General features: G+C 43.0%; 1 protein-coding gene and 1 long non-coding RNA gene across 4 annotated transcripts in view; one reads left to right on the plus strand and one right to left on the minus strand.

The window, feature by feature from the left end:
- riok2 (RIO kinase 2 (yeast)) overlaps window positions 1–25249 on the plus strand; it is a 399097-nt gene that overhangs the window by 333095 nt on the left and 40753 nt on the right. The window lies entirely within an intron of this gene.
- The window catches only part of LOC125709871 (uncharacterized), a 42195-nt gene that overhangs the window by 16695 nt on the left and 251 nt on the right, over window positions 1–25249 (minus strand). The window contains exons 2-3 of one of the 3 annotated variants that reach the window (XR_007382856.1): window positions 23632–23683; window positions 12399–12488 (exon numbers count right to left, since the gene is read on the minus strand). This is a non-coding gene — a long non-coding RNA (uncharacterized LOC125709871). Of the gene's footprint in view, window positions 1–12398; window positions 12489–17303; window positions 19172–23631; window positions 23684–25249 lie in introns of those variants that run through there. The other 2 variants (XR_007382855.1, XR_007382857.1) reach the window with 2 other exon arrangements.

Here is a 25249-nt window from a genome sequence, read left to right on the forward strand (position 1 = left end):
TTATGATATATACTTTGTAAATAAACAAATAGATAAATAGAAAAATAAGACTTTAAAAAAGGTAAATAGATCAGCCCTACTTCAAGAATGTGCTTTATTCCAAAGCATTTTATTCTAGGTATTGGCTTGTAAATTTGACAGACGGGACATTGAAAAAAAGACATAAAAGAGCCTATTATCATTATAATGCACAATATCTGAAGCATTTCAGCTCCCTGGAACAACAATTTAGCGAGAGAAATCCATCAGCATCTAACTCTGTGAACCTGACAGAGTTACACAATTCATGTCCCGCTGGAGCATTACGACAGCTAATATAAAACTTCAAGGAAAAATAAAACTTGTTTTAATTTTTAATTTCTTTTCCATAATGGCCACATTTGTCATTTTATAGTCGTGACTGGGTCGCCAATGTGGCATTACGCAGATCTCCGTGACAACAAAAGGTGTTACATACTTGATTTTTGTGTTAAAAATTTCCATGTTTTACTTAACTCGCTTTAAGCATTTAAACTGTCATGTGATTTTAATGTGATTTTAAGCAGTTAAATTGCTGGCTTAGTGAGTGTTGTTTTTTTGAAAGGTGGCAGTTTTAAGATGACAGTATAGTTCAAGCAGTCTGCTGGTTATACTACGGCAGTTCCAACATGTGAGATACAAATAAGGTATTACTGCAATGAAAAACAAACAAAATCTATGCCTAATTTACTTGAAGCAATACCCCATTTCCATTTGACAAGAATTCCTTAATAAAATAAATTTTTATAAGATCTGCGATCTTTCAGCCGATACTTTAGTGTGACAGTGATTTTTCTTTAAATATCCCCTCTGCTATCACAAACAGGTCAACTCATTTGGCACTTTCTTCTCGAGCAAAATAGTGCCCCTCTTTTCTGACATCTAAATCTAATAGTGGCTGATGTGACGTATGAAACAATCCCACATGCAGAAGCCGCCCCGCTGCATGCCTGCCACTCATGTCCATCGCATACTGTGTGTCCAATATCATTCTCACCAGCACTGAGACATTTAAGGTGCCCATTGTGTACCATGGCTATATTTTCACAGGCTTTTCTCCATGTCATCAGCTGACGCAGAGGTTAACGATCGTCAGCATGCTCCGGCAAATCCCAGGACGGCCAAATCCCGGCTGCTTACAGACCTTTGAGGTATTCCACAGGAATGCCCTCATTAAACACCTAACCTTTTAAACATGTCTAGATGAATGGAGAAAGCTGGAAAAATTGGATCCTATAAATCATGAGCCACTGAGGATGAAAGCATCTACTAGGAAATAATGGAGAGACATTTTCATTCTACTGCACTTAGAAATGGAAAGCACTTGAGAGCCGCGATTGGCCTGATGGGGGTGACTACATGCAGGCTGGCTCGCGTCGTCCAAAGCTTTTACAGAACAGCTCCACTGCGCAGCGGACCTCCGAGAGGTACAGGCTCTGGTGGAAGAGCCTCCACTTGAGCCATGGAAAACAGAGCGGGGTAGATCTGTTGTGTGGCCCAGTTGAGAAAGCCCCCCCCCCCCCCCCCAGAGTAATTTCCCAGAAAATGAACTTTTCCTGGAAGATGCACTGAAAACTGCCCAGCAGACAAACGTATCACAGCATTCTGACACCAGGAAATAGTTCAAATTGTTGCTACAATTTTCTTGTCAAAATCAGCACAGCACTACTGCATGTCATTGTTCTGTGGACAACTGGAAACCCTCAGCTCACCACTGCTTGCATTGTGAAAAACAGACAGAAGTTCACGTTTCAGCAAATGAAGATAAAAGGCTGGAATAAAAAGGCATAAGCAAATGCACGACTAAATTATATGTTCCAGGGTTTAGTGTATAAGCATTTGATTAACTTGGAAAGCCATCCATCCATCCATCCATCCATCCAACAAACCATTTCCCAACCACTTAACCTGGTCAGGGACTTGGGAAAATATTCCTCAATTATCGCCTGCAGGATATCTGAGATAGTGAGATATTCTGGATGATCTCCATGTTCTGCTCCCCTGCTCGATCCTGCACCATCACCCCACCGGCCACTTGCACAGTCATCATCGGCAGCAGCTCGCTTCCCGCACTGCAGCCTCCACAAGCCTGCGGGCATGCAGCTGAGGACCACCTCGGCACGGCCATCAGCACGCCCTCCACACTCAACTCTTGGCTCAATCAGCCCAGTCGGGGCGCAGGCCCAAACGAGGACCACCCTCCCTCATGAGAGCCCAAGTGTCCACTTCAGCGCAGTCACGTGTTTTGCAAACACATCTGCACACACACTCAAGGCGCACAAACACACCCCTGCTGATCTGTAGCTGTTGCATGTGCTCAGTATGTCTCAGTGTCATTATTTGCACTAACTGAATTCTACTGTGGATAAAAACCATTGCAATATAAGTAATGTTAACTACTGTAACTACCAAATAGCTACCAAATCACAGATTTGGCTTCAGCTGACAAAAGGAAAAACAGCAGAGATTCAGCGCCTGGCCCACAACTCTGTTTGTGGAAGACATTCCAGTCAGAGTCTCTCCCCATCTCCCTGGGCTGCTGCCACCCTCTTGGCTGTTCTGGAGGCAGGCAGCATTGGCCACAAGCTCACAGTACCTTCTCTGTGTCTTACGGGGACCACCCTGCCAACAGCCGTGGCGGGGGCCTCACAGGCTGCTCTCAAGGACGACTAAGGGCTCTAAGGCCCCCCGGAGGCGGGGTGGTCGCCTCACGTCGGTCCACCTCCAGCGACGAGGCAACGAATTAGCACTGAATATCATATGTCTTCTTACAGTTTATTTCAGGAGGGCACCACACTCAGCCTCAGCACATCGTAGGGTGGAGACCCCTGCATGTTGCCGAGCGAACCCCCCACACGTGAAACCTTCCACCTGCATCCCATTACTATGCTGGAGAATGACGGCAATTTCATTGCTGCTGGTGATTCTCACCTGGTTCTCTATTCCTCGCACTAAACCCTGGTAATGATAGATACCTTTAATGAGGCTAATATTGATATTGGGTAAACCACCATGGCAAATGCAGCATTTGAAGCATTTACCTCAGCAATGAATAGACCGTCTTTCTCAGCCTCCCACACCCCACCCTGTCCCCTCTACTTCTCACAGGCCCAAAACGAGAAAGTCCTTGACATGACACAGGCTTCGAAAGAGCGGCTCAAACAGTGCCGGAGTTTGATTGGTACTCCAGAATTATCTAGGAGAAGTCAGAGGTTAAAAGCCTCCCAACTCAGTGTTTACTATTACCAGGGTAATACAGGGCCGTGATGTATTTGGCCCCTGTTGATAAACACCATCCATTGCCATGACACAGCAGAAACGTAGCCTGGCTTTCACTGTCCGTCAAGGCTCTCGGTATAACAAATGGCCCTTCCAGGCGAGAGACTTCATTATGACTTTTCATGGAAACATACTGTTCCTGTAGGCTGAGCAAATGCATTAGACATGCAAAGGAAACGAGCAAAGACTTTATTTGGATTATACAGGGGCCGTTTTTTGAAGTGTTTGTCTAATTATAGGATATTTAGCAGAACAGTCCAAGCCAATCGACTTGAACATTCAGTGGGTTTTAGCTTGATGTATGTCGATATGTACAACAAGCAGAAAATAACCGCACATAACCCAAAAAAGTGAGGCACAGCTCAAGATAAAGAGCAGGTGAGAGCAGCTTTTGTTTGTTTATCTGTTACCGGTCTTGGCTGTTTACGTGTCTGTGTGGTGAGGAGTGTGTGGTCCAAGAGGACGTGCTGATGCGATGGCTGCTGAAGCTGAAGTCTCGGCTGGATGAGCTCACACATCTCAGCACCTTCCCCGTCTCACTGCTGACGGACCCCATCCGGAGGCCGATAATGGCATTCTCAAATCAGAATTGAAAAGTGACCCCAGAAGTTTACTAACCCTAACTAGTAGATACTACTTGCACGCCATGTTGTTTTTCTTTACTTCTCTGAAGCAAATACAAAAACCGGAAATCACACATATAACAACTTTCAGGAGAAAAAGTGAAATGACTGCTAAAGTTCAATTGACCAGTGAAAATCATGCATTTAAATGAGTCACATATCACTGGTGAAGCTACCTGACTAGCTGCTGCTTAAGCCCACAGACATGCATCTGAACCCCATGTGTCTCGGAAGGTGTGGACCGGCGTGTCTTGAAGCTGGAGGCAAACAGTATCCATCCCCTGTGAAGCATCTGATGAAAATGGCTGAACGTCACATTCATGTAAGTAACTAGCTTGCTTGTAGATTATGAATCACAACACACAGAAAGGGGCCACATTTCCCGGTAGTATTGACAGCCCTCGCCTCAGAACTATCGAGTGACAGAAACGCCGAGCCCCACATGTCTTGAGCCAGGGGTGGGTAACAGTGGCATTGGCTCCAGCTGAAAGCTGATTGGCTCCCCTCCCCTGTCATTCACTAAATCAAAACAAATCATTGGCTAATGATGAGTTTGACCCCTCTGTATCAGTTACGGTCCCTCTTCTGCACCCACTGTAAATAAAACAACCTGCCTTGGACAGCCTGGGAGGAACACAAGCAAATGCTGGTGTCAGCCGACCCCGCGATGCTCCTCTGTACCCCGCCTGTCCCCTGGGAGCACGTCAGGTGTCACCTGCTGTGTGTCTGTGCCTGTTGGCACATGCCCGCAGAGTCCGTTTATGTACCGTGCCAATTAGGCTCTAATGAAGTGGTGGAACTGATTCATCGGTTACACCGTCCCCCTTCCACGACAGACTTTCATCTCTCCTGATAGGCAGGCAGGGCAATCACAAAATTTCCACTTGCAAAACTCACAAAATGATTCATTTTTGGGGACGTTTACCACAAAGGAAACAATATACATGGAAATCTACGAGGTTCTCCTCAGACGCGTTGTCAGATATGCACCTTGTGCGCCGCAGCAAGAATAATTCATGAACTGTGCCCCTGCAATAACAGAATGATGATGCGGCAACACAGCAAATAAACAGCCCCTTATCCGATCGCATTTTGTCATTTATATTAAAGAAATCATATTAGGGAGGCCTTCCTATTATTGCAATATATTTACTCTAAACACTTTAAAATACTTTCATTCCATGCCTGAAAATAATACTATAAAACTAAAAAATAAAAATAAAAGCAGCTTATAAAAGTGAGGCTAAAGGAATCCGTTTAGCTGATGCAGGCAGGCTTGGAAGCTCCTTTGCACGTTGTAAGTCTATAATTCTTTGGCATCAGAAGACACCTGGAATGAAGGAAAAAGTAATGCGCTATTTCTTCTTTTCCCCGAACTAGCAGAAAGCCAGGAGATAGACTTCATGATTCATGACTGCGACAGGAAAGTATCCTACCACCTTTCATGGTCTATGAGAAAACGATGATGCTGTTTGAAGTTCAGCAAGTAACGGCAAGAGATTTATCCAGACAGGAAATCTACCTTTAGTTTTCTACTCCTTCCAAAACCCACAGAGACATTTATGGGTCAATTGTAAAACCTCTGCGTTTTTTCTGTAAGCACAGTAGTTTTCAATCTTCTAACTCTCTCCAAAAAAACACTCAATCCCACAATCTATAATCTACCCCAGACGAACGAGCCACATTAATCACTCGCTTAGAAGACATTTGTATCCAACGCAATGAATATAGGCTGCCATTGTTATTGGTCACCCAATTATGTAATGTGGTGTAGGATCCTGTTAGGCTAATGTTATGTTTCCCAGGGTCTTGTAGCTGTGCCCCGAAGAGGATTTGGATATATTAACCTTCTAGGTCCTTAACCATATTTCTTTAACTTATTTCTGTTTTGTGTCCATCACAGGATCCCGACCCTGTAAAGGAGAGAGAACAGGTGTCCAGAAAGGATCAGCCTTCAACCACAAAAGGCATTAAATTCCCTATTAGAGCAGGTCCACTGCGTCTTCTTTGTGTGTGGGAACTCGGGAAGTCGCCGGCATGCAATTGCCAGTTCAATTTGCCTGCTATTAAAATAGTAATTAAGCCCCCGTTCTATGCATACGGTTGGCATGTTAACTCCGCCATTGGTCCAGATGTTGGTCAAAAAAGGTCCATAAAAATGTGGCTGTATTTTTAATGAAATTTCAATTGCAGGAGTTACAAGGATATAAAACACCTCAACTGCGTGGCTATAAATAGAAATTTAACAGATGGATCTTATAACCATAAAATTTAAACCATAGCAGTATATTTCAATACTTCAATAATGTGTTTTCTCATATTATGCACAACAGATTGCATTACTAAGGGCAGAATTTTTGTATTAACTTCAACTAGATCGTTTGTTAAAATACTGCTGACATCACACACCCACCCACACACACATACAGCTAGGCTGCAACTGTATCTGCTCTGAAAGCTCAGTGTGGTCCAGTTGGACCAGGTCCCACTGAAGCTGCGTTGTGTTCTTCAGATCTGCCGTTCTTTCATCCGCCGGACACAAAGAGCAGCCCCCCCCTCTGCCTGCCCCGCACGTAACGGGAAACGCTCCGATCAGTTACTGCGGGAGGGCAGCAGCGATTCCATCGCCTCAGGCAATGCTACAGCCACCCGTTATGGGGCCTGTGGGCCAGACACCTCACGAAAGTGGGCAGAATCAGAGCTCAATGTAAAATTTACCAATATGAACCGTCATATTCAAGATGTAAACTTTTAAGACCATCGTTCCATACTTCAATATTAAATCTCTTGGGTAGCTATAGTTCCACTATATTTAATTTTGTGACCCAGCACTACTAACAGATTATATATAGCTTCCACATGTTTCAAGATTCAATTTTCAGTCTTATTTTCAAGTTCAGGTGCACAATGAATGTCATGTTGAGGTATACAATGAAATTCTTACTTATTTGCTAACTTTAGACTATTGTGCTTACAAACAAGCAGTATTTACGCACCCAGAAGACACATTGCAGTAAGACACGTTTAGGGATCAGTCAAGGAAACTGGGATTTTTTTATAGACATTTTTAATATTAGTGTTACAGGTACTGGCTGTTTACTACTGTTTATTGAAAAATTATCTAAAATACAAAAACCTTTTTTTTTAATCAGCATTCTAGTGTTGACATTTGTGGGCATTTACCTGCTTTGAAAGGCAGCGATCTCTGGCATTCGGTAATGAATAACATACCAATTACTGGCACAGCGATCGGTATGGGAGCGAGACGAGCCAGATTCACAGTGATAAAAATCTTAATCATACGGACTCACACACAAAAGCAGAATGTCACTAAAAGGACAGTGTGGGCGATAAGGAGTGCGGCACCACTGGATGGAGCTGCCTGTAAATTGGAATGCAGACTCTTATTTATTTGAAGATCTCCCACTGTCACAGCTTTGCCCTTTAAAGAGCCGGGCTCTTGGGACTGACACTGTGGCATGGGAGAAACAGCGGCGGGCAATTATCTGAGACACACGCCTGCTTAGAAACCCAAGGTTCGAGCACAGGTTCAGCACTGACTGCAGGCCTACACTGGAACAACTCAGCAATGTTTCCTCAAAATGAGGAAAGCTTTGCTAAATGTATGCTATAACTTGTAAGGACCTTAGCAGATAATTTGCATCAGCCAAACTCCCCGCAATTTTGTTATTTAGAAGCAATTTTGGTGTCACTCAGTGTCAGATTAATTTATTTACTTGATCTTGTCAAGGTAACATTATGTCTAATTTCCTTCCACGGAATTTCTCATTAAACTCTTTCTCCAGCAGAATATATTTAGGTAGCTCACAGCTACATGATTTTGGAATCTATTCCTGCCACGCTATTTTAAACTTCTCGCCTGCCGTCTTTCTTCACATGGTTTCCGTTCCTTAAAATCTGAGAAAAAAAGACCCACATACTGTACAGAAAGCATTAGCAACGTCCATTCTTAGCGGGGAAAACATGTTTCATTTAAAGGTTGGTCTATTCTTAATAACTCATTAATCATGATCGTCCACTCCTTTCATGACAAATAAGGGGCACGACGGTGACAGTGGGTTTTGTGTCCAGGGCAAATCTCCTTACTGGGATAACAGCTCTAAACCAGCTTGTTTCAACAACAGCTCTGCTGTCCCAGAACACGCAGGAAACAGTTGATGGATGTGGGTCACATGGTCTCAAGGTCAGAGGCCAGATCCTCTACAGCTGTGGTACCTCCATGCACATCCACAGAGGCTTGTACATTCACAGATAATCATTTCATTAAGATAAATGTTACCATGCATCTCATTTGTAATATGCTAATAGCTGGTGCATTGTATTTAACCAAAACGGAGAAGCTTTGTAAACGCATTTAAATCCCAGTCATCCAAATTGGGCTAAAGTAAAGGCAAATAAAGGACACTTTTTTAAAAGTGCAGATATCATTCATTTATTGTGCATCATGGCGATGAATCTGTTTAAATTCCCATTGAATCAAAACTATTCCATTGCTGCAAAGGAACCAATAGTCCATTTGAAATTTTTGACTCTTCATCTCTCCTCTTTTAAGGAGGAGAGAGGCGCGTGAGCGATCACAGGGCCTGCCTTCACGGCAGATAAGGATAGCCGTCTCAGGATCGTGACCCTGAGTCTCGAGCCACATCTCATTTTAAAATATTTTCTATGCACCAGGGACAGGCTTGACCTCAGTAAGAACGAAAGAAATTTTAGCACAGCACCTGGATGGCAGCTTGCAAATATATACATCTTCGTCAATGGCTGTTAATTTCCACTGGATGGGATGCAGGACGTATAGAAAACGCTGACTGGGCAAATATAGCTTTATTTACTATTCATGTGAATGGGATGCAAAAATGTTAAGTATACTGCAGTTCATTCATTTTATTGTACATTTTACTGGTCACTAAAGAGCAGAATAATGCATGCTACCAGTCCGGATAGGAGATGGCTGCATGTGCACGTGTTTGAACATGTAAATATGTCTTTGCATGTCATGGCACGTTCTGTACACAAACTGTAATGCAGTAAAGCATTTTGCGCCCATTCATTCTGAATTACCCGGCACCGAGTTGCTCGCCCCCGAATGGCCAAGTATGTCATGTGTACACAAATCTAAATATTAAAATAAATAACCCAATCTCCCTTTCACAGGCCGACCAGATGGGCTGCTTTGGATGTACCTCGCAGCACGCATATTCTAAAGCTGCCCTGTGCATCCGTCTTGTCAGAACAAATGTAGATGGGGTGGGGGGTGTCCCTTGTCTCCTTCAGCTCCGTTTACAGTTGGGTCTTGGGAGGTGAGATACGTGCCCCCCCCCCACCAATCCCTGTCATGTGCATCAGCCCTCAGGCAGAAGTGTAAGGACCCAAGCAAGGTCCTCCAGCTGCGTTCTCTGAATGTGCATATTCAACATGGCTGGGGAGATGATGTATTTACCAGATGGGTCCAGTTCCCCAGTCTGCTTACTCACTGCTCCCCCAGGATGTTCAGTATGGTTCTTTAGCTGCATCCCATCTCCGTTTTTTTCTCCCCTGCAAATTTTTGTACTTTTCATGCTGAAATAGCACACAGTACAGCACTGATAGTAATTTAAATTGCACAGATCGCTTTTTTAATTCCATCACTTGGCGTATTTTCTCTTTACATCCAAACGCCTTCTGTCACAGTCTGGGGTGCTTTGTATACATCAGCAACAGCAGAGAGCGTTTATGTCCTGGGCGTGTTTACGTGGGGTGGTGGGGGGCTGACCCCGGGGTTCCGTGCCGCTCTGTGGAGGGGCAGGAGCTGTGAGCTGAACAGCATGCCTGCCCAGGCTCGCTCCCGGCAGAACTTTCCACCATTTGTCGACCCCCAGGGCATCTACTGGGGCCCCCGGCTGCAGGGTGACCGGACAGAACCCATTAACCAGGGTTTGGCAGCGTGGCATTTCGCAACAATATCATTACAATACCATAGTATTTTATATACTGTATACATATTCTCAGTATTCCCAGTACTATAAAGGAAAATGTGCATTACCACATACTCAGAAACGCTAAACACACAGCTAATTCAGGTTATATATAAAATATATACAGTTAATCTGTATCAGATTAGAAGACATCTATGAGATACCCATGATCTCAGAACTGAAGGGTTAGATCCTGTGGACCAGGTACTGGTAACTCTTCTGGAGAACAGAAGAAACCCTGCTTACCTATTCTGTTTTTTTTTGCAATAATTGTTGTTAATGTCAATTTAATTGTTAATATAAACTTACTACCTACATAAATAGCCTTAATCATTTTCTGTGCTTGCTTAAGACCTTTGCACAATTCTGAGTAGGTATGTCGGTATGCGTGTGTGTGTGGATTATGTTTAAATTACATTGTGGGGACCAAATGTAATGAAAACCTGTTATTTTTTATGTTGTGGGGACCATTTTTTCCGGGTCCTGCAAAGATGTGAATACACTAAAAAAACTAAAAATGCTAAAAGTGTCGTCTTATATATATAAGTAAGTGCTATATACAGTGCTCAGCATAAATGAGTACACCCCCTTTGAAAAGTACGAATGTAATCAGTAGCTCAATGAACAAAAGAATAACTTCCAAAATTTTCACAAGGCTGAGTTTTATTGAACACTTGTTTAACTCCATAACATGAAATTAAGGTTAATAATATAACTTAGATCACAAAATCTTCAGTTTTACTCAAATTGGTTGAAGCAAAAATGAATACACCCCGCAACAAAAAGTACTACATCTAGTATTTTGTATGACCGCCGTGATTTTTAAGGACAGCACCAAGTCTTCTAGGCATGGAATGAACAAGTTGGCGACATATTGCAACATCTATCTTTTTCCATCCTTCAAGAATAACCTGTTTTAGAGTCTGGATGCTGGATGGAGAGTGATGCTCAACTTGTCGCTTCAGAATTCCCCACAGGTGTTCGATTGGGTTCAGATCAGGAGACATACTTGGCCATTCAATCACCTTCACCCTGTTCTTCAGAAATGCAACAGTAGCTTTAGATGTGTGTTTTGGATCATTGTCGTGTTGGAAAAGTGCACGACGACCAAGTGCATGGAGAGATGGCAGCATCTTCTCCTTCAGTATAGAGCAGTACATTGTTGAGTTCATGATACCATCAATGAAATGCAGCTCCCCAACACCAGCAGCACTCATGCAGCCCCACATAAGGACACTGCCACCACCATGCTTCACTGTAGGCACCATGCATTTTTCTTTGAAATCCTCACCTTTACGACACCATACAGTTTTGAAACAAGTAGTTCCAAAAACAGGGATTTTTGTCTCATCACTCCAGAGTATAGAGTCCCAGTAGTCTTCATCCTTTTCCGCATGGGCCCTAGCAAATTCTAGGCGTGCTTTTTTGTGCATGGGCTTTAGGAGAGGCTTCCTTCGTGGACGATACCCATGCATGCCATTCCTCTGCAGTGTGCGCCGTATGGTGTCACGGGAAACGGTCACTCCAGTTTGGCTTTCTACTACTTTAGCTAACTGCAGTGAACTTGCATGGCGATTTTCTTCAACCCTTCTCATCAGCAGACGCTCCTCTCGAGATGTTAACTTCCGTGGACGGCCTGGACGTCGCTGTAAGATCGTTGCACTTCCATCTTTCTTAAATTTTTGGATCACTTTTGCTACAGTATTTTGACTGATAGGTAAAGCTTTGCTGATCTTCTTGTAGCCCTCACCTTTTTTGTGTAAAGAAATGATTGCCTTTCTCAGATTTTGTGACATTTCTCTTCCATGTGGAGCCATTGCTGACAGCATGAAATGGGAAGGGCTTTTCTTTGTTAAGTAATGCCCTTTTATAGTCACCTGTCTGCTGGACACCTCTTAAATGAATCATTAGACTCACCTGTGGTTGAATGCCTGTTAATTAGAATTTTGTAGTCTTAAGTGTGGCTTTTCTCCTAAGACTATAATTGGGGTGTACTCATTTTTGCAACATGGGCTTGAGTGAATTTGTTAGGAAAATCACTTTTTTGTGTGTGCAAATCAACAAATCTTGTTTGCAATCAATGGCCCACATTTGTGAGAGTATTTTGTAATATAGTATCTCATAGAAAATGTTGATTCTGAAAGGAAACTAAAGGTTTTCTGACAAATGTAGTGGGGTGTACTCATTTATGCTGAGCACTGTATATATATAAAACAAATGAACAACTAGGGCTGAACAAGATCCCTATAAGCTAAGAAGGGATTTCTCAATATCTGGCAACCACGGCGTCTGGGAACACATCTACAATCTTTCAGCCCGAACAGAAATTAATTACATTTTTAAAAGTATAAAATCCAAGGGCAGACAGACCCGGGATTGCGTGAGATACTGTCATGAGATGGGAGCAGCTCTCCCACGGCATCCAGCTGCAGCCAGTCACTGGGTTCAACAGCCGGGTGTAAATGGCGGGAATGTGGAGCTGGTCACAGGGCGGGGTGGGGGGGTCAGGTCCCGGGGCCAGGATGAGGCCCATGGTCAGCGTGACCGCCTGCAGGTGTTTGAACAGCTGGACCGGCCTGGACTCCAGGGCATTCTGCAGGGATGCGGAATAGGGGACAGGTCCTGTCAGCGTTGTCAACCAGCCATGACGCTGGGTGATGGGGGTCATAGGTCACGGGAGGGGGGTATTTGCACCTGGCTCTCTCGCCATGCACCCAGGGGCGGCAGCCCACGCCTGTGACATGCCTGTCACACCTGTCACCGCTCCAGTGTGAATAAAAGCAAATAGAGGACCGTCCCTGATAGCATCATGGAGAAGCTGAGCAGGCAAGGACTAAAGCAAGGACTAGAGGGCAGGAGCGGCCAGAGAGACAAAGAGGGACAGGCACAGGACACCACAGGAAACGTGACAGAAATCACCCAGTTACTGCTGCAGAAAACCTCACAGGGCAGGCAAAACAGAATAGCAGAACTGGTGAACATGCACTTAAAAATGGACGTGTAAATGTTTTGTGAAGAGACACATACCGTGATTATAATGTACGCTGCCATTGCTTATCCTCATGTGTTCCAGCAAGTATCAAAGGCACAGCAATGTCTCCCAGCCTCTCCCAGCCTCTCCCCCGTCTGCAGACAGCCCCGAGGCGGCTGAGAGGAACAGGCCGCGGGCGTGCTCTCCTAGGGGTCAGGGGACCCAGTCACTTCATGTGCTTTCCATTATGGCAGGATTATGACCAATTTGTAGCGTGGCTCGCCAAAGAGGCCGGCCCAGAAAAGACACGCGGATCTTTACAATGGCTGGAAGTCATCGAAGTGTGAAACTATCCCAGATGCCAGAGCTCAGCGTAACGACAAACGACGTAAGTGCTAACAGCTTTCGCAATGAGAACCCAAGACTAGCTGTACGGCACGTCTAGCTGTACGGTTCCTCCCATTCGTTCTCTGCAATTGTGCCCCACGCATGGGTGGGAAACACCGAGTCCTACTTACCAGCAGGAGGCAGAACATCAGTTTCAGTCTCATTCAAAAGAACTTGTCAAAATAATCATTTAATCATGGAAAACTACACATAATCATGCCAAATATGTACTACTTCATGAATTTTATAAATCTAAACATTATCTCTGACTTGTTGCACCAATGTCTGGGGTGTTATGAAAATTGCTGTCCTGATTTAAAAGGACTGGGAAATTGCAGAGGCATGGCACTAAAGCCCTCCGTGAATCGCCACCTTATCGTGGTGCAGAGGGTTGTGTTCCTCCATGATTGAAGGAGCTAAGAAGTCGGTGACAGTCGCCCCTGGTAGGGTCTCCCAAGGCACATTGGTCCCAGGTGAGCGGGCAGACTAAGTGCGGTTCAAACAGACTTCCATAATGATTACGATAAAGGAGCATGTTACCCTGCCTAGGGAGGTGTTTCGGGCATGTCCAACCGGGAGGAGGCCCCGGGGCAGACCCACAACATACTGGTGAGATGATGTCTCTTGGCTGGTCCGGTAACGCCATAGACTGCTGCCCCCGCGACCCACCCCCGGATAGTGGTGGAAAATGGATGAATGGATGGATGGATGGTTCTTTGTACTTAATAGGCTTTGATTTGCATAACTGTTTCAGATTAAAATTAAATGCCACATAACGATTTAAATGAAATGCACCTTCATAAAACATTCATAAGGAGGATATATGTATACCTTAACAGCTTTAAAATACATTAATGACAAACATTATATGGTAATATCAAACATTATAATTGTATAATTGTATAATGTTTGTTAGTACTGTATATTAAAGCTATTAAGGTATGTTAGGATGTTATTGTATACTTACATGCTGCTTATGAATGCTCTATGAATGCATTATGAAGGTGCAGAAATTGTAAAGCGTTACCAAATATTATTTTAGCTATGAAACTTTCCATGTGTCACGCAGACGTGCTAGCAAGATGCATTAAAATTAAATATATTCCCACTGTTAGCAGATTAAGCTAGTTTTTAATTTTCCTTTTTAAGAGACAACTTTTCTCTTCAAAACACTCCAGTGAGAAAAAAACACCAGAAATGATTTTGTGCTATAAACCTCTTAAATTCTTTCTTCCTCTTGCGGTTTGCTCTGTGCACATCAACATCGAGATAATGTTGCCATGTCCTCAATACCAAATGCAAGACTTTCCTAAAGCTAGACCTAAATCACAACAGGCTATTTACCATAACTTCGCAGTGGTGCAGAATTAACGTCAACTGTAAAAAATGATCTGCTGGAATGCCACTTTCGAAACAATAAAACCACTTTAGACATTAGTACAAATCCATTACCTCGATCTGATTTATGGTAGTACTTCATAATCCGTGACACGCACAAAGTATGAAGGTAGGCTACACTATATCTCCCTTTATTTGTTTATTTTTGATACACCTTATCATGTAGCTTAATGTACTGTGAGTTACACTGAGGTTAGCTGCAATACAAAAGCAGCATAAAGAAATATCCAAAGTCACAAAATGCTGCCCATGTGTTGACTGATGGGGCCCCAAACCAGCAGTTGCTGAGTGACTTCTGGCTGCGCTAATCAGAAATATATATATACATATATATAAATTCAGGTTCTTGACTCTACAGCCATTTCCCTTGGGCTGATGCCCCCCTGGCAGGTGGTGCTCCCCCCAATCATGGGCAAATGCTCTCCCAGAAAGGCACACTAAGCCTGGCGTCTGTTTATGCCATCTGGGTGAAGTCTGAGTAGTGGGAGCCCTCCCCCCCCCCGGGGACAGGGCAGGTGCTCAGGAAGGTCAGTCCCGCAAAGCGCACGTGTTTCTCATCAGCCCCATGCCGTCTCTGAACGCTCCCTATCCACACAAACCCCAACCCTAACATATCGCCGCCTCCTGGTCGGAGGTAGCGGCTCAGAGTGTAGATCCCGCTCACGTCGATCTCCAAAACTTATCTTGTAAGTTGATTTTTGGTTTTCCATGCTCCAAAGCAAACAAAATCAAAAAACATTATATGCACTAATACCCAAACTGATAGCAAATTCACATACTATTGGCAGCTGCGTGGTACAGTTTTTGCCTAGTTCATCATGGAGGATATACTGGAGGACAAAAACCTGTAAGGATCCATAAGAAAGCCATCAACTGCTCCCCAAGGAAAAGCCTTTGCACAAAACCAGCAAACAGCACAGACACTAGTGCCATAAAACATTCTCAGGTTCAGAGACATCAAGCCAGTTCTCATTTATAAACTACAATTTTAAATCAAGAAGGACTTCCTTGTAAATGTCCAGTTTATTAACTTAATTTTCACCCAAGTAATACAAACAACATCAGGGAAAACCAATGCAGAATGCAGAATGCAGAAATCATATCTGCACATGCAGAGACACAGAGGCGAGGAACTCAAGCGGCTGTGTAACTGCTTTCTTTTGCAGGCTTATGTGATGAGTTTCACAAGACACTTTAGAAGAAACTTTAGCTACTTTAATTCCAGCTGCTTATAAAAAGTGGTATAACAGCATCTCAGCTGAGGTAAAGTAAAAGTCCAAAAGTAACCCCACAAAAAACAATAAGCGTGAAGATGATAGGATCAGTAAAAATCATATAAAAGTTACTGTTCTTTTCATATATACCCCTGCTATCCCCAGTTTGCTCCTCTAACAGACACGTTTTCCAGCTAATAGAAATTTTACACTCAACTTTTTATACTCAACCAAGCGTATCAGCTCTGCCTAGATGGTCTGCAGGAGCAAAAAATAATGTTTTTGCAGTGATGTTCTGAATTACTTTAGCACATGTATCCATCCAACTTCTAACAGGTTTACCTGGAGTCCGTCTCAGGTAGCATATGGCACGAGGTGAGGGAGCACCCTAGATGGGATGTACCCTGCAGTGGTGTGCTGCTTTGCATGCTGGGAGAGGACCCAGGCTCACCACCACCCTAGATGGGATGTACCCTGCAGTGGTGTGCTGCTTTGCATGCTGGGAGAGGACCCAGGCTCACCACCAACCTGGATGGGATGTACCCTGCAGTGGTGTGCTGCTTTGCATGCTGGGAGAGGACCCAGGCTCACCAACACCCTGGACTGGATGAAATGCTAGCAGATGAATGGATGGATGGATGATACTTAAAACATTAAACTAAAATCAGCACTTTAAATTCAGCAATAGCTTGTTCTTTGAGGCGGCCTCCATGAGGAACACACAATAAACCTACATGGGGAGTATGTATTCTGAACAAAAAATTGCCTGTTTGTTTCTACTCACATATTAACGATCATATTTTACATAAAATAAGAAGAACAACAAGTAACAACTGATTTAATGGACTTACAGCACACATATTCATACTATGTTAACTGCAAATGCAAGTTTGCTTCTTCAGGGCACAACACAGATAAAAAAAATCACAATATAATCCCAGATCTGATACCTGCAGGAAGGTCGGAAAAATGCCATTGAATGGAATTCACCTTTAAATATAGCTAAAGTCATTCCTGATTGATTTAATGACTTGCCTAAACCGTAAAACAAATTTGGTGAAGAGGAGCAGAACATACGTAACCAGATCTTTCGTTAGCAGCCTCACCCTGAAGGGGATGGGGGGTGGGGACTGCCCCATGGCAGTGGGAAGCAGCTGTGTGGGCCGCTGACAACTGGCCCACTTCAAAAGGACCTCCAGCGTGGAATTTTTCATCAGGGATTGTGCTATAGCAAGTGTGCAATGGGTGCAGCACTGGAAACAGCTGCAGCCAGTCAGAGGAGGACAGCAGTCACCCCCCCCCCCCCCCCCCCCGGCAGTCACCCCCCAGGGGCAGCCCTTCCTGCCTGAAGTCTCTTCCTGAAGCCAGAATGAACTTCCCCCCTGAGGCCCACCTGCCCCAATGTTGGCGTTTCCCAACAGCCACAATAAGAGGAAACACCTTCGAAGGGGTTGTGGCCTTTCGCTGGTAAACATTCATGCTCACCAATAACTGGGAACTTAAACTCAAATGGGTCATTTTAAAATGCAGTTCTCAAGAACAGCATGTATTTTTATTCATATTTACTTATTTTCTTGCATCGTAGAAGTTTAAAGCTCTAAGATGTCATACAGTAACAACATTCTGATCCCCAGAAAAAGAGATTGGCTGATAACTGATTTCACAATGATTAATTCATCATAATGAATATCTATAGAACCATATTGTAACTACAATGTGATACATCTGAAATTTAAAATAAAAACAGGCTTGGATGTTAGAAGTTGTAGGTGAAATTTTCTCAATAAACATATATAGTGAAGACCTTGATTTGAAAAGTAGTTATTGAAAACAGACAAATGGGTAACAATACTGTAACCGAGGCAATATTACTACTCTACTATAGTATTAAATTCTGGTTCTGAAAAAAACAGCAGGTTAGAGACATGAACAACAAATGTCATTGTGGTGAACATGGAAATTCATTAGATTAAGTAGCCTTACCATCTGCTGAACATTCAGGTTGCTGGTTTTCGTATAGCAATATTGTGTATAAACTTGCATTTACATGTCATTATAATATATCTCATACTATCCACAGCAACAACATTAAAAGCTACCATATAGTAAAAACAAAAAAAATAAATATGTTACACTTTTGCAGCACAGGACAAATCTTATGCTTAAGAGGAAACTGAGCAACGGACTGTAATGCAATTTAAAATAATGAGGCTCATGAAAATGAAATAGTAATCCTTTAATGTGCATGTCGTCTTTCTAAATGAAAATTGATTTGGACACGAGTTAGAAGAGGTAGACTGTCTCCAAAAGTTAATTATGCTTTTGTCAGCCCACACCACATTCTAACATTGTAAATGATGAGGAAGACTCACGATTAGTCTCTTTCAGTTAGAGAGCGCCGAGAGCAGCGTCTGCATGCCAAAGAGCGTGGCCGGATCAAAAAGAAGACAAGTCACGGCCGTGTTGATGCCCGCACACTGGCATGGCCCTCAGGTACACAACTGTCTCCATTTTATATGTATAAACAACGCCAACAGACCGATTACAAGGTCAGTGCTTATGTTTATGTCAGCCTAACCATACACAAATGCACGAAACAGCAGCTCACAGAAGCCTTCCACCCTGGTCTTAGGAACACAATAATACCAGGCAGTATTTCTCCAAGGAACACTTCCAGTCAAAATCTAATACCTGAATCTGCCCTGGCTCCTCTCAATGCTGACCTCTAATCATGTCGCCTTACGGCAGAAGGAAACAAAATATAACATCTGGCATTTCCTATATTGTTTCTTTTGGAGATTTTCCCACTTTGATGACCTTTTTCTAACCTCATCTCCACTTTGACCGATGTATGCTTGGTTCTTTTAACCTAATCAGGCAATTTCCTCTCTTTCATTTCTGTGTGGATAAATCCTGTTATTCTGAACTTTTCATGGCACTTTCGCTTTGGGTACAGAGAGCCACAGATGACAAGAGCTACAAGAGGATTGTCATGTTTAGAGACTTTCAAGAATGAATCCAGCAAAGAGATAACTCATCAAGCTAATTAAACATTTTCGACAGTCTGGTCAAAAAAAAATAGATTAGAATCTTTAAAAACTTCAGAGGTTTCCTCCGGGTACTCCGGCTTCCCCCCACAGTCCACAAACATAATGAGAATAACTGGAGTTACCAAATTGCCCATGGGTGTGCGTGGGTAAGTGCATGGTATGTGAGTGTGTCCTGCGATGGCTTGGCGGCCCATCCTGGGTTGTTCCCTGCCTTGCGCCCGTAGCCTCCTGGATAGGCTCTGGACCCCCCGCAACCCTAAACGGGATAAGCAGTTTTAGTTAATGGATGGATGGATGGAAAAACCTCAGATTTTTTTAACAACTATAAATGAGAGCAGTACTTTAAGCATACTGGCCATCGTTTCATAGAAGATTACATAGAGACAGACAGAGTATCAGGCTTCGACAGAAAGGGAGCATACATCACACTGAACAAACGTAGATGATTCACTCCCCAACACCCGAATACCACACATAGTCCTGTTGATAACCAGGCTTCATGGAGCGTGCAGATCACATGGGCACAGAACCTCCTTACGTGACGCCCCCCGTGGGCGGACCCGGAGTGCATGCTATGAGCGGCGATGAGCAAGAGTCCCCCTCACCTTCCCACTGTCCCATTTCCCCCGAGCCGCCAGTGTAACCGGCATCTGTCGTGGGCCTCTGATGTACGACAGGGCATTCTAAGCTATGCAGCCTCCCGCTTTCCCATCGGTCCAGGGGACAGCAGTGTGCTCTTTAGAGAGTCATCATGGGGACCTGGGACACCGCTAACATTTGATACGACCTGGCAGGCGACGTGCATATATACGTTTACTGTACGTAAAACGGGAGGAAAATATCTCTGTGGAGCCGGCGGGCATAACATGGGATCATGTCTGACTCAACTGCCTAATTCATGGCAGTGAGTCTCTGAGCACTGCAGCAGCGCCACTCTGGGCGCCCAGGTTTATCGTCAAGGAGATGCACCGACATGGCGTCTACATTTACAGTGTTTAGAGTTTACAAATCCTGGCTGAGACCTAGCATACTCTTTTACATCCTTACCCCCAAGTTCTGGAAAGTCATGGTTTTGACAAATTCACCTTAAGTGCATATGTTTATGCAACTATATAAGCAAAGAATGTTTAAAAAGAGCCCTATTCATCTTCAGGAAGACTAGTCTCTGGTCAACAAGTTAACAATGACGTGAAAATAATCAGACTAAGCGCTAAATATTTTTTTGTTCCAACAGACTAACTAGCAAAACAAAAAGAAAACATTGGATAGCTTTTCATATTAATTTATGGTGGTTTTTATATTTTAGTTAAATGTGCAACCAAACCAGGTCACAGGCAATACTTAAGCATCAATATTACAGCTTCTTTAATTAGTGTGATGACATGACCAGCTCTCAGTTCCAATATCCACACATATAAAATGAAATTATGCTTTATTATCCATTTGCACAACTATTTACTGCACTGAGAACACTTTCAAATATCCCTTTGAGATGAAAACACATATACAAATACCCAGTTGTGAGAGACGCTTGGGGTCCAAGCACAGAAGTCAGCCATTTATCCAGTGCCCAGGGGGCACTTCATGAGCAGTGAAGTAAAGAGGTAAGAGGTAAATTAAAAACTGGATACATTTCAGAAAGGAACTTACTGTGTTACAGGAGACTGAAATTATGATTGTTCATGTTACAAAATATTTATTATTAATTAATTTATTTATTAAATATTAACAAAATGATTTCGCAAAACCCGTGAGGAAGCACTAGTGATGCATGGTCTCTTCCATGCCATATTTTTCTGCAAGTCAATTAACAAAAATAAAGGCTCATTGCATTGATAAATCTGTCATAAAATTGTTGGGGTCTTATCTAAAACTTGCTGACATGCAATCACAGAGGATTAGCATAGAGCAACATGCTACTGCAGAAGCATGTCAAATTTAAAATGTGTTTCTTTATGGCATGTGATCCAGCACAAACCTCTTTGGAACTTGGGAAGCCAAATATTTTGGATTCAATAGAGATACTGAGCAAAAGCAAGAGACTCGTCAGCAAAGCATTGTGTCGGCGTGACTCAAGGCAGAACCACCAATTTATTGGACAGATTCTATTGGTAGATTAGGTTTGAACAAATTTTCAACCAATTTTTTGCTTTATAAATAATGCATATCATGATATTTGGATTTTTTTTTATGTCGTGCAGCCCCAACCTAAATGTCATCCTAACATGATCTCAGTTAATGTTATATGTCAGTATTACACAAATATAGAACAATGCTGAAATTATCATGGGCTGTAAATTGTTCTAACAATTTTGTTGGCTCCATTTGAACTGTTGAAGTGTTCCGGAACCTTCTCAGGGAGCACATGCGTATCACGGGTATCACATGCGTATTTCCCTCAAGCGACTGCTTAAAAAACTGGGTTGGGTTTACTGGTCTTTACTGGCCATAAACCTTACTCATGATTAATCTTTATTATTATGCTTTTATGTTTTTTCCCTTTTCTTTTAGTGTGTTATATAATGTGCATAAATATGGTCTGCAAAGTTTAAGGCCAAAAGTACATGCTAATGGGATTAACTGGGTTCACCACAAAGACCAGTCATCTCTATTCTGCCTGAAAATCCTCGTTGGAATTCCAGCCCTTACTTCCTTAACATGATGAGGTCACCTCTTAAGACAATTATTATTAGCTGCCTACCTGCAAGGATCTGTCTGTAGACTGCAAGACAGGGGCAGAACATGTAGGTAAAGCTGACCAATCAGAGCTCACTGGGCTCACTGGAGGTGGGGCTTAAAGCTCACACAGAGTTATGGGTGGAATAAGATGAGGGGCAGCATGGTGGTGCAGTGGTTAGCACTGTTGCCTCACACCTCTGGGACCCAGGTTCGAGTCTCCGCCTGGGTCACATGTGTGTGGAGTTTGCATGTTCTCCCCATGTCGTCGTGGGGTTTCCACCGGGTACTCCGGTTTCCCCCCACAGTCCAAAAACATGCTGAGGCTAACTGGGCTAAATTGTCCGTAGGAGTGCATGTGTGAGTGTGCCCTGCGATGGGCTGGCCCCCCATCCTTTGTTGTTCCCTGCCTCGTACCCATTGCTTCCGGGATAGGCTCCGGACCCCCCGCGACCCAGTAGGATAAGCGGTTTGGAAAATGGATGGATGAATAGAGATGTACAATACGAGAAACATAATGTGCTTTAGGAACTTTGTAGCATACAAATCTATTCCAGTAGACCTCCAAAATTAAACTGAACAAAATTACAATGTACATAATAGGGTCCTGTGACCTGTAATGCAGGTCAACGTAACTTTATCGGTCTTAACTATTGGTTCAGTTGTTCTGCCAATTAATTATTTTTTCAGTGTACACAGGACCTCAGATTCAGTCAGCAACTACAGCCTGAACAAGGTATTAAACATGTAAAACGGTAGGCCTTTGTCGAGTAAGGAAATTACCACTGAGAGGAATATGGCAGCATTTCATTATAGTGTGACATATCTATAAGTAAAGTATACACTGTTATATTCTTTCATTTGTTATATCTTCTGCTTTTATCATACTTAAAACTAGTATAAGATCTTAAGTGGTGGCTTTGTATCTCGATCTCTGCTCTTATTAACTTATTATTTTTAATTAAGCCTCTGTGAGGTAATTACGCTTTAGTTAAAGGTTGAGGTATTCATTCTCATTAAGGGAAAAGTTAAAAAAAACTTCACTGTGTTCTTTTAAACAGCACTCAGTGATATTTACCATTTAAACTACAAAGATAATTCATTTAAATACTTTACAACTCATCTCTAACTCATGAATAACTGTACCATATATCATCCTTCCATCCATCATTAAAGGCTGATTATCTAGGCTGCTTTGTTGTGATCCGGTCGACATCAGAAACCGCAGGGTGTCAAACGGGGATGGAAGGGATTGCATCTCATCAGCACTGATAAGCCCACACACAAAAAACAAATCTCATACCCACACAGCAGTCCGAATGAACAGCATGGGTGTTGACTGGGGGGAGGGAAGCTCACAGAGAAAAAAACATACAAGGCCCCCTCCCCACCCTGACAGAATCTGCCGCCCTGGAGCTATGAGATAATGCTGCCCACTGAGCCACCATATTCTACAGCAATCTTAATTAAGCTAATGTGAAACATTCTGTGAAAACAGAAGCTTAAAGCCACGGGAATATATCGTATTATTGAATGTGTGCCATTAAAATCTGTGGTTAGCATCGGACGGTTCATAGCCACAACATCTAGACCAGAATACACAAATCGACAAATTCATGGCACATTGAAAGGTGAACAATATGAATGGACATTTCACTCTTGGCAATGTTGTTGAATTAAAAATTTACTTAAAAATCAGGATGTACTTGAAATTGTTGGCTACCTTTAAAATATCCATTTTTTACAGGAGATTCAAAGACTAGTGTTTGTAGTACTCTATTTTTAAGTAAACACTATTACGCATATGCGAAAAAATCCTTAGATGCATTGTACTGCCATAATCTTGGTTACTTAGCTTAGCATCAATAATCATTGGAGTCCATGGACAGAAGCCACAGCACCTATAAAGAGCCAGGGGCTTGATCATCTGAGATCATCTCAGCATACGGTAGAAACTGTGTAGCCCAGAAAGCAACTTGCCAAAGAAAGTGGAAGGCTTGCATGTCTGTGTTTGATGCCATTGTGCATGCTAGTACATACCATTATGACCATCTCCATCCTAATGGGCTCCTCAGTGACCAGTCAGATGGACCTGATGGCGACACGTAAACAAGTAAATAATTTTTTTTATGTATCTTATAACTGCTGATCCAGTACAAGCCACTAGGCAGGGGAATACCCTGGGCAGGATGCCAGGCCGTGGCAGGGCACTAATACACACATTATGGACAATTTAAATAGGCTAGTCCGTCATAGAGAAGCATTTTGGGTAAGCAGTTAAGGAAGATGGAAGTATCATCTACAACACCTGCTACTCAGGTTACAGAAGCCTCGAACTACACTTACAACTACTCACTGTGTAAATCAAATAAATTCCATGACTTACATAAAGTACCAGCAAGTAACACTGGTGCTTAGGTTATATGAATTTGACGGCTTATAAAAGACAACAAAGAATAAATCTATATTTTAGAAATATCTTTATTTCTAAAAACTAAAAAAAGTACAACGTTTGTAAACAGTGTTGAACAAGAATAAGTACACAAAACATAAACAATAACTGAAGTCCCAGTCAAAACGCATAAAAAAAGCTCTAAACACATCAGTCTTTTTTATTCTTAAAGATGCGATGCATCTGAACAGCAAAAGTGAATAACGAATGAAAAGACGTTCCGAAAAAAGAAATCAAAATTTCTGCCAGAGAAGCATTAAAAACTGATGGTTAAACCACGTGGCAACTAAGTAGCCAGTAATTCCAACCCAATAAACAGGCATTTAAATTTAATGTCCCAGCATTCAGAAAAGCAGCCATAAATAATGCAGGCCTTATGAAAGCCCCCAGTCCTGAGGCTGATCATGCAAGAGCTACGGAAAATGAACTCGGTCCCGTGTTAAAAGGCTCACTTATTCATTTATTTAGCCGCCCTACGAGGAAGTATAAATCAGGCCCTTAAAAACACTCATGTGCCGGAACTCTGTCTGGTGAATTAGCAGACGGCGTCTGACCTATTTGTCTATATTAGCACTTTAACCTTACCCATCGCTGTGGCAGTCCCACGTTTATGCGCCCAGATTAAACCAATTATCCAGTCTTTTATCGAGAGGATCAGGTTTAATTTCGTGGATGTACGTTTCATTGGCGGTAACATGATTTGATTTTTTTTTTATGATTGTTGTTGGAGCGCTGTTCGGGGTTGGAGTTAACGAGAAAGCGTACATGCCTTAGCTGTAGTGGCTTAAGTGAGCTGCCCGTGTATCACTGCGGTTTGGTGACATCTTCTGGTTTGAGGTGGCGAGAAGCACACATGTGGTGCCAGACCCCATCTGAACCCCCCCAGAGCTACACCCTAATTAAGGTAGCCCATGTAACACACACACACACACACACGACCGTTTTGTCTCTCAGATTAGTAAAAAGGCTATTTTCACCGAGAATAAAATCGCAACATGTGCACTGTCTTCTGCGTCTAGCGGAGATTAACGTAACGTTATCGCAGGAAAACGCCTGTACAGCCCAGCGGAACATGTGTGAGGTCAGGTCTGGGAACAAATCGAGTTCCAAATATGTGTCTGACAGTCCTTAATTTGTGGGATCAGCCCCCTGACTGCAACCATCCGCAGGTCCTCGCTGTGGGCGGGGACTCTCTCGTACTTGAAA

This window comes from Brienomyrus brachyistius, chromosome 2 (assembly GCF_023856365.1).
Source record: "Brienomyrus brachyistius isolate T26 chromosome 2, BBRACH_0.4, whole genome shotgun sequence".
Taxonomy (NCBI): Eukaryota; Metazoa; Chordata; class Actinopteri; order Osteoglossiformes; family Mormyridae; genus Brienomyrus; species Brienomyrus brachyistius.